The sequence below is a fragment of the Rutidosis leptorrhynchoides genome, chromosome 2 (genome assembly GCF_046630445.1).
Source record: "Rutidosis leptorrhynchoides isolate AG116_Rl617_1_P2 chromosome 2, CSIRO_AGI_Rlap_v1, whole genome shotgun sequence".
In the NCBI taxonomy this organism is placed as follows: domain Eukaryota; kingdom Viridiplantae; phylum Streptophyta; class Magnoliopsida; order Asterales; family Asteraceae; genus Rutidosis; species Rutidosis leptorrhynchoides.
Window position 1 is genome coordinate 496,413,083 of NC_092334.1, and position 10,848 is coordinate 496,423,930.

A 10,848-nucleotide genomic window follows, 5' to 3' on the forward strand; every position below is an offset into this window, starting at 1 on the left:
AACTGAAGAAAAGAGCATCAATGATGTTCCCATTGCAAAAGAATTTCCCGATGTATTTCCGAAAGAATTATCGGGATTACCCCCACATCAATCCGTTGAATTTCAAATAGATCTTGTACCAGGAGCTGCACCAATAGCTCGTGCTCCTTACAGACTCGCACCCAGCGAGATGAAAGAACTGCAAAGCCAATTACAAGAACTTTTAGAGCGTGGTTTCATTCGACCAAGCACATCACCGTGGGGAGCTCCTGTTTTGTTTGTCAAGAAGAAAGATGGTACATTCAGGTTGTGTATCGACTACCGAGAGTTGAACAAACTTACCATCAAGAACCGCTACCAACTACCGAGAATCGACGACTTATTTGATCAACTACAAGGCTCGTCTGTTTATTCAAAGATTGACTTACGTTCCGGGTATCATCAAATGTGGGTGAAGGAAGATGATATTCCAAAGACTGCTTTCAGAACACGTTACGGTCATTACGAGTTTATGGTCATGCCGTTTGGTTTAACTAATGCACCAGCTGTGTTCATGGACCTTATGAACCGAGTGTGTGGACCATACCTTGACAAGTTTGTCATTGTTTTCATTGATGACATACTTATTTACTCAAAGAATGACCAAGAACACGGTGAACATTTGAGAAAAGTGTTAGAAGTATTGAGGAAGGAAGAATTGTAGGCTAAGTTTTCAAAGTGTGCATTTTGGTTGGAAGAAGTTCAATTCCTCGGTCACATAGTGAACAAAGAAGGTATTAAGGTGGATCCGGCAAAGATAGAAACTGTTGAAAAGTGGGAAATCCCGAAAACTCCGAAACACATACGCCAGTTTTTAGGACTAGCTGGTTACTACAGAAGGTTCATCCAAGACTTTTCCAGAATAGCAAAACCCTTGACTGCATTAACGCATAAAGGGAAGAAATTTGAATGGAAGGATGAACAAGAGAAAGCGTTTCAGTTATTGAAGAAAAAGCTAACTACGGCACCTATATTGTCATTGCCTGAAGGGAATGATGATTTTGTGATTTATTGTGACGCATCAAAGCAAGGTCTCAGTTGTGTATTAATGCAACGAACGAAGGTGATTGCTTATGCGTCTAGACAATTGAAGATTCACGACAAAATTATACGACGCATGATTTGGAATTAGACGCGGTTGTTTTTGCATTAAAGACTTGGAGGCACTACTTATATGGGGTCAAAAGTATTATATATACCGACCACAAAAGCCTTCAACACATATTTAATCAGAAACAACTGAATATGAGGCAGCGTAGGTGGATTGAATTGTTGAATGATTACGACTTTGAGATTCGTTACCACCCGGGGAAGGCAAATGTGGTAGCCGATGCCTTGAGCAGGAAGGACAGAGAACCCATTCGAGTAAAATCTATGAATATAATGATTCATAATAACCTTACTACTCAAATAAAGGAGGCGCAACAAGGAGTTTTAAAAGAGGGAAATTTAAAGGATGAAATACCCAAAGGATCGGAGAAGCATCTTAATATTCGGGAAGACGGAACCCGGTATAGGGCTGAAAGGATTTGGGTACCAAAATTTGGAGATATTAGAGAAATGGTACTTAGAGAAGCTCATAAAACCAGATACTCAATACATCCTGGAACGGGGAAGATGTACAAGGATCTCAAGAAACATTTTTGGTGGCCGGGTATGAAAGCCGATGTTGCTAAATACGTAGGAGAATGTTTGACGTGTTCTAAGGTCAAAGCTGAGCATCAGAAACCATCAGGTCTACTTCAACAACCCGAAATCCCGGAATGGAAATGGGAAAACATTACCATGGATTTCATCACTAAATTGCCAAGGACTGCAAGTGGTTTTGATACTATTTGGGTAATAGTTGATCGTCTCACCAAATCCGCACACTTCCTGCCAATAAGAGAAGATGACAAGATGGAGAAGTTAGCACGACTGTATTTGAAGGAAGTCGTCTCCAGACATGGAATACCAATCTCTATTATCTCTGATAGGGATGGTAGATTTATTTCAAGATTCTGGCAGACATTACAGCAAGCATTAGGAACTCGTCTAGACATGAGTACTGCCTATCATCCACAAACTGATGGGCAGAGCGAAAGGACGATACAAATGCTTGAAGACATGCTACGAGCATGTGTTATTGATTTCGGAAACAGTTGGGATCGACATCTAGCGTTAGCAGAATTTTCCTACAACAACAGCTACCATTCAAGCATTGAGATGGCGCCGTTTGAAGCACTTTATGGTAGAAAGTGCAGGTCTCCGATTTGTTGGAGTGAAGTGGGGGATAGACAGATTACGGGTCCGGAGATTATACAAGAAACTACCGAGAAGATCATCCAAATTCAACAACGGTTGAAAACCGCCCAAAGTCGACAAAAGAGCTACGCTGACATTAAAAGAAAAGATATAGAATTTGAAATTGGAGAGATGGTCATGCTTAAAGTTGCACCTTGGAAAGGCGTTGTTCGATTTGGTAAACGAGAGAAATTAAATCCAAGGTATATTGGACCATTCAAGATTATTGATCGTGTCGGACCAGTAGCTTACCGACTTGAGTTACCTCAACAACTCGCGGCTGTACATAACACTTTCCACGTCTCGAATTTGAAGAAATGTTTTGCTAAAGAAGATCTCACTATTCCGTTAGATGAAATCCAAATCAACGAAAAACTTCAATTCATCGAAGAACCCGTCGAAATAATGGACCGTGAGGTTAAAAGACTTAAGCAAAACAAGATACCAATTTTTAAGGTTCGATGGAATGCTCGTAGAGGACCCGAGTTCACCTGGGAGCGTGAAGATCAGATGAAGAAGAAATACCCGCATCTATTTCCAGAAGATTCGTCAACACCTTAAACAGTTTAAAATTTCGGGACGAAATTTATTTAACGGGTTGGTACTGTAGTGACCCAAACTTTTCCATGTTTATATATATTAATTGAGATTGATATTTACATGATTAAATGTTTCCAACATGTTAAGCAATCAAACTTGTTAAGACTTGATTAATTGAAATATGTTTCATATAGACAATTGACCACCCAAGTTGACCGGTGATTCACGAACGTTAAAACTTGTAAAAACTATATGATGAAATATATATGGATATATATATAGTTAACATGATACTATGATAAGTAAACATATCATTAATTATATTAACAATGAACTACATATGTAAAAACAAGACTACTAACTTAATGATTTTTAAACGAGACATATATGTAACGATTATCGTTGTAAAGACATTTAATGTATATATATCATATTAAGAGATATTCATACATGATAATATCATGATAATATAATAATTTAAAATCTCATTTGATATTATAAACATTGGGTTAACAACATTTAACAAGATCGTTAACCTAAAGGTTTCAAAACAACACTTACATGTAACGACTAACGATGACTTAACGACTCAGTTAAAATGTATATACATGTAGTGTTTTAATATGTATTTATACACTTTTGAAAGACTTCAATACACTTATCAAAATACTTCTACTTAACAAAAATGCTTACAATTACATCCTCGTTCAGTTTCATCAACAATTCTACGCGTATGCACCCGTATTCGTACTCGTACAATACACAGCTTTTAGATGTATGTACTATTGGTATATACACTCCAATGATCAGCTCTTAGCAGCCCATGTGAGTCACCTAACACATGTGGGAATCATCATTTGGCAACTAGCATGAAATATCTCATAAAATTATAAAAATATGAGTAATCATTCATGACTTATTTACATGAAAACAAAATTACATATCCTTTATATCTAATCCATACACCAACGACCAAAAACACCTACAAACACTTTCATTCTACAATTTTCTTCATCTAATTGATCTCTCTCAAGTTCTATCTTCAAGTTCTAAGTGTTCTTCATATATTCTACAAGTTCTAGTTACATAAAATCAAGAATACTTTCAAGTTTGCTAGCTCACTTCCAATCTTGTAAGGTGATCATCCAACCTCAAGAAATCTTTGTTTCTTACAGTAGGTTATCATTCTAATACAAGGTAATAATCATATTCAAACTTTGGTTCAATTTCTATAACTATAACAATCTTATTTCAAGTGATGATCTTACTTAAACTTGTTTTCGTGTCATGATTCTGCTTCAAGAACTTCGAGCCATCCAAGGATCCGTTGAAGCTAGATCCATTTTTCTCTTTTCCAGTAGGTTTATTAAAGGAACTTATGGTAGTAATGATGTTCATAACATCATTCGATTCATACATATAAAGCTATCTTATTCGAAGGTTTAAACTTGTAATCACTAGAACATAGTTTAGTTAATTCTAAACTTGTTCGCAAACAAAAGTTAATCCTTCTAACTTGACTTTTAAAATCAACTAAACACATGTTCTATATCTATATGATATGCTAACTTAATGATTTAAAACCTGGAAACACGAAAAACATCGTAAAACCGGATTTACGCCGTCGTAGTAACACCGCGGGCTGTTTTGGGTTAGTTAATTAGAAACTATGATAAACTTTGATTTAAAAGTTGTTATTCTGGGAAAATTATTTTTATTATGAACATAAAACTATATCCAAAAATTATGGTTAAACTCAAAGTGGAAGTATGTTTTCTAAAATGGTCATCTAGACGTCGTCTTTCGACTGAAATGACTACCTTTACAAAAACGACTTGTAACTTATTTTTCCGACTATAAACCTATACTTTTTCTGTTTAGATTCATAAAATAGAGTTCAATATGAAACCATAGCAATTTGATTCACTCAAAACGGATTTAAAATGAAGAAGTTATGGGTAAAACAAGATTGGATAATTTTTCTCATTTTAGCTACGTGAAAATTGGTAACAAATCTATTCCAACCATAACTTAATCAACTTGTATTGTATATTATGTAATCTTGAGATACTATAGACACGTATACAATGTTTCGACCTATCATGTCGACACATCTATATATATTTCGGAACAACCATAGACACTCTATATGTGAATGTTGGAGTTAGCTATACAGGGTTGAGGTTGATTCCAAAATATATATAGTTTGAGTTGTGATCAATACTGAGATACGTATACACTGGGTCGTGGATTGATTCAAGATAATATTTATCGATTTATTTCTGTACATCTAACTGTGGACAACTAGTTGTAGGTTACTAACGAGGACAGCTGACTTAATAAACTTAAAACATCAAAATATATTAAAAGTGTTGTAAATATATTTTGAACATACTTTGATATATATGTATATATTGTTATAGGTTCGTGAATCAACCAGTGGCCAAGTCTTACTTCCCGACGAATTAAAAATCTGTGAAAGTGAGTTATAGTCCCACTTTTAAAATCTAATATTTTTGGGATGAGAATACATGCAGGTTTTATAAATGATTTACAAAATAGACACAAGTACGTGAAACTACATTCTATGGTTGAATTATCAAAATCGAATATGCCCCTATTTATTAAGTCTGGTAATCTAAGAATTAGGGAACAGACACCCTAATTGACGCGAATCCTAAAGATAGATCTATTGGGCCTAACAAACCCCATCCAAAGTACCGGATGCTTTAGTACTTCAAAATTTATATCATATCTGAAGGGTGTCCCGGAATGATGGGGATATTCTTATATATGCATCTTGTTAATGTCGGTTACCAGGTGTTCACCATATGAATGATTTTTATCTCTATGTATGGGATGTGTATTGAAATATGAAATCTTGTGGTCTATTATTATGATTTGATATATATAGGTTAAACCTATAACTCACCAACATTTTTGTTGACGTTTTAAGCATGTTTATTCTCAGGTGATTATTAAGAGCTTCCGCTATCGCATACTTAAATAAGGACGAGATTTGGAGTCCATGCTTGTATGATATTGTGTAAAAACTGCATTCAAGAAACTTATTTTGTTGTAACATATTTGTATTGTAAACCATTATGTAATGGTCGTGTGTAAACAGGATATTTTAGATTATCATTATTTGATAATCTACGTAAAGCTTTTTAAACCTTTATTGATGAAATAAAGGTTATGGTTTGTTTTAAAATGAATGCAGCCTTTGAAAAACGTCTCATATAGAGGTCAAAACCTCGCAACGAAATCAATTAATATGGAACGTTTTTAATCAATAAGAACGGGACATTTCAACGACTTCCTTCAAATACAGTCATGCTAACTTCTCCATCTTGTCATCTTCTCTTATTGGCAGGAAGTGTGCTGATTTGGTGAGACGATCAACTATTACCCAAATAGTATCGAAACCACTTGCAGTCCTTGGCAATTTAGTGATGAAATCCATGGTAATGTTTTCCCATTTCCATTCCGGGATTTCGGGTTGTTGAAGTAGACCTGATGGTTTCTGATGCTCAGCTTTGACCTTAGAACACGTCAAACATTCTCCTAGTATTTAGCAATATCGGCTTTCATACCCGGCCACTAAAAATGTTTCTTGAGATCCTTGTACATCTTCCCCGTTCCAGGATGTATTGAGTATCTGGTTTTATGAGCTTCTCTAAGTACCATTTCTCTCATATCTCCAAATTTTGGTACCCAAATCCTTTCAGCCCTATACCGGGTTCCGTCTTCCCGAATATTAATATGCTTCTCCGATCCTTTGGGTATTTCATCCTTTAAATTTCCCTCTTTTAAAACTCCTTGTTGCGCCTCCTTTATTTGAGTAGTAAGGTTATTATGAATCATTATATTCATAGATTTTACTCGAATGGGTTCTCTGTCCTTCCTGCTCAAGGCATCGGCTACCACATTTGCCTTCCCAGGGTGGTAACGAATCTCAAAGTCGTAATCATTCAATAATTCAATCCACCTACGCTGCCTCATATTCAGTTGTTTCTGATTAAATATGTGTTGAAGACTTTTGTGGTTGGTATATATAATACTTTTGACCCCATATAAGTAGTGCCTCCAAGTCTTTAATGCAAAAACAACCGCGCCTAATTCCAAATCATGTGTCGTATAATTTTGTTCGTGAATCTTCAATTGTCTAGACGCATAAGCAATCACCTTCGTTCGTTGCATTAATACACAACCGAGACCTTGCTTTGATGCGGCACAATAAATCACAAAATCATCATTCCCTTCAGGTAATGACAATATAGGTGCCGTAGTTAGCTTTTTCTTCAATAACTGAAACGCTTTCTCTTGTTCATCATTCCATTCAAATTTCTTCCCTTTATGCGTTAATGCAGTCAAGGGTTTTGCTATTCTGGAAAAGTCGTGGATGAACCTTCTGTAGTAACCAGCTAGTCCTAAAAACTGGCATATGTGTTTCGGAGTTTTCAGGGTTTCCCACTTTTCAACAGTTTCTATCTTTTCCGGATCCACCTTAATACCTTCTTTGTTCACTATATGACCGAGGAATTGAACTTCATCCAACCAAAATGCACACTTTGAAAACTTAGCGTACAATTCTTCCTTCCTCAATACTTCTAACACCTTTCTCAAATGTTCACCGTGTTCTTGGTCATTCTTTGAGTAAATAAGTATGTCATCAATGAAAACAATGACAAACTTGTCAAGGTATGGTCCACACACTCGGTTCATAAGGTCCATGAACAAAGCTGGTGCATTAGTTAAACCAAACGGCATGACCATAAACTCGTAATGACTGTAACGTGTTCTGAAAGCAGTCTTTGGAATATCATCTTCTTTCACCCGCATTTGATGATACCCGGAACGTAAGTCAATCTTTGAATAAACAGACGAGCCTTGTAGTTGATCAAATAAGTCGTCGATTCTCGGTAGTGGGTAGCGGTTCTTGATGGTAAGTTTGTTCAACTCTCGGTAGTCGATACACAACCTGAATGTACCATCTTTCTTCTTGACAAACAAAACAGGAGCTCCCCACGGTGATGTGCTTGGTCGAATGAAACCACGCTCTAAAATTTCTTGTAATTGGCTTTGCAGTTCTTTCATCTCGCTGGGTGCGAGTCTGTAAGGAGCACGAGCTATTTGTGCAGCTCCTGGTACAAGATCTATTTGAAATTCAACGGATCGATGTGGGGGTAATCCCAGTAATTCTTTCGGAAATACATCGGGAAATTCTTTTGCAATGGGAACATCATTGATGCTCTTTTCTTCAGTTTGTACTTTCTCGACGTGTGCTAGAACAGCATAGCAACCTTTTCTTATTAGTTTTTGTGCCTTCAAATTACTAATAAGATGTAGCTTCGTGTGGCCCTTTTCTCTGTACACCATTAAGGGTTTTCCTTTTTCTCGTATAATGCGAATTACATTTTTGTAACAAACGATCTCCGCTTTCACTTCTTTCAACCAGTCCATACCGATTATCACATCAAAACTCCCTAACTCTACTGGTATCAAATCAATCTTAAATGTTTCGCTAACCAGTTTAATTTCTCGATTCCGACATATATTATCTGCTGAAATTAATTTACCATTTGCTAATTCGAGTAAAAATTTACTATCCAAAGGCGTCAATGGACAACTTAATTTAGCACAAAAATCTCTACTCATATAGCTTCTATCCGCACCCGAATCAAATAAAACGTAAGCAGATTTATTGTCAATAAGAAACGTACCCGTAACAAGCTCCGGGTCTTCCTGTGCCTCTGCCGCATTAATATTAAAAACTCTTCCGCGGCCTTGTCCATTCGTGTTCTCCTGGTTCGGGCAATTTCTAATAATGTGGCCCGATTTTCCACATTTATAACAAACTACATTGGCATAACTTGCTCCGACACTACTTGCTCCACCATTACTCGTTCCGACACCATTTGTTCCTTTCGTTCTATTAACTCCTGGTTCATAGATCTCACACTTCGCCATGCTATGACCATTTCTTTTACACTTGTTGCAAAATTTGGTGCAGAACCCCGAGTGATACTTTTCACACCTTTGGCATAGCTGCTTCTAATTGTTGTTGTTGTTGCGGTTATTATTGTTGTTAGGATGATTGTTGTAGTTGCTGTTGTTGTTGTTGTTGTTGCTGTTGTTGTTGTTGGGCCGTTTGTTGTAGTTGCGATTGATGTTGCGATTGTTGGGATAATTGTTGCGATTATTGTTGTAATTGCTGTTGTTGTTGTATTGGTGATTCTTATCACCGTTTTCCTCCCACTTTCTTTTGACTTGCTTCACATTGGCCTCTTCAGCAGTCTATTCTTTAATTCTTTCTTCAATCTGGTTCACTAGTTTGTGAGCCATTCTACATGCCTGTTGTATGGAGGCGGGCTCGTGTGAACTTATATCTTCTTGGATTCTTTCCGGTAATCCTTTCACAAACGAGTCGATCTTCTCTTCCTCATCTTCGAATGCTCCCGGACACAATAGGCACAATTCTGTGAATCGTCTTTCGTACGTGGTAATATCAAATCCTTGGGTTCGTAACCCTCTAAGTTCTGTCTTGAGCTTATTGACCTCGGTTCTGGGACGGTACTTCTCGTTCATCAAGTGCTTGAATGCTGACCACGGTAGTGCGTACGCATCGTCTTGTCCCACTTGCTCTAGATAGGTATTCCACCATGTTAACGCAGAACCTGTGAAGGTATGCGTAGTGTACTTCACTTTGTCCTCTTCAGTACACTTACTTATGGCAAACACCGATTCGACCTTCTCGGTCCACCGTTTTAATCCGATCGGTCCTTCGGTTCCATCAAATTCCAAAGGTTTGCAGGCAGTGAATTTTTTGTAGGTGCATCCTACACGATTTCCTGTACTGCTAGATCCAAGGTTATTGTTAGTATGTAGCGCAGCCTGTACTGCGGCTATGTTTGAAGCTAGAAAAGTACGGAATTCCTCTTCATTCATATTCACGGTGTGTCGAGTAGTCGGTGCCATTTCCTTCAAAATAGTCAAATGGAACAAGTTAATCATACAGAATATTAAGAGTAGTTAATAGTATTTCGTAGCATAATATGAACTCATTTATAAAAGCTTTTTCTTCATATTAGCGTTTTATAAGTTTAAATTCAGGTAGCACCTACCCGTTAAGTTCATACTTAGTAGCTAATATACAATTTAACTACTATAATTCTATATGAAAAACTGATTATAATAATATTTCGCGTTCAAACTTTTACACAATATTTTACAAACTTACAATACCGCTTATTTTACATATAGCATGAAATATAGCACACAATAAATTTGATACAAGATGGTTGTGAAGATAATTCTAGCTAGTACACAAGTCATTCAGCAAAGGCAATAAAGACACGTAATTCATACGTCCAGAAACAAGTCATGCATTCTGGTTTTACTAGGATTACTTCCCATCCTTGGTCTTGTGGAACATAACTGTTATGGCCGTTGATAAGACAGCGTGTTGTAACGTCATCAAAGGGACGAGGGTTACGTAATGTCCAACAGTCCCGTAACAATCTAAAAACCTCATTTCTTACCCCAATTACCGACTCCGTCACTTGTGGGAACGTTTTGTTTAATAGTTGTAGCCTGATGTTCTTGTTCTCACTTTGGTGAGAAGCGAACATTACTAATCCATAAGCATAACATGCTTCTTTATGTTGCATGTTAGCCGCTTTTTCTAAATCACGAAGTCCAATATTCGGATATATTGAGTCAAAATAATTTCTTAACCCATTGCGTAAAATAGCATTTGGGTTCCCCGCAATATATGCGTCAAAGTAAACACATCGTAACTTATGGATTTCCCAATGTGATATCCCCCATCTTTCGAACGAAAGCCTTTTATAAACCAAGGCATTCTTGGAACGTTCTTCGAATGTCTTACAAACTGATCTCGCCTTAAATAGTTATGCCGAAGAATTCTGACCGACTCTAGACAAGATTTCATCAACCATGTCTCCGGGTAGGTCTCTTAAAATATTGGGTTGTCTATCCATT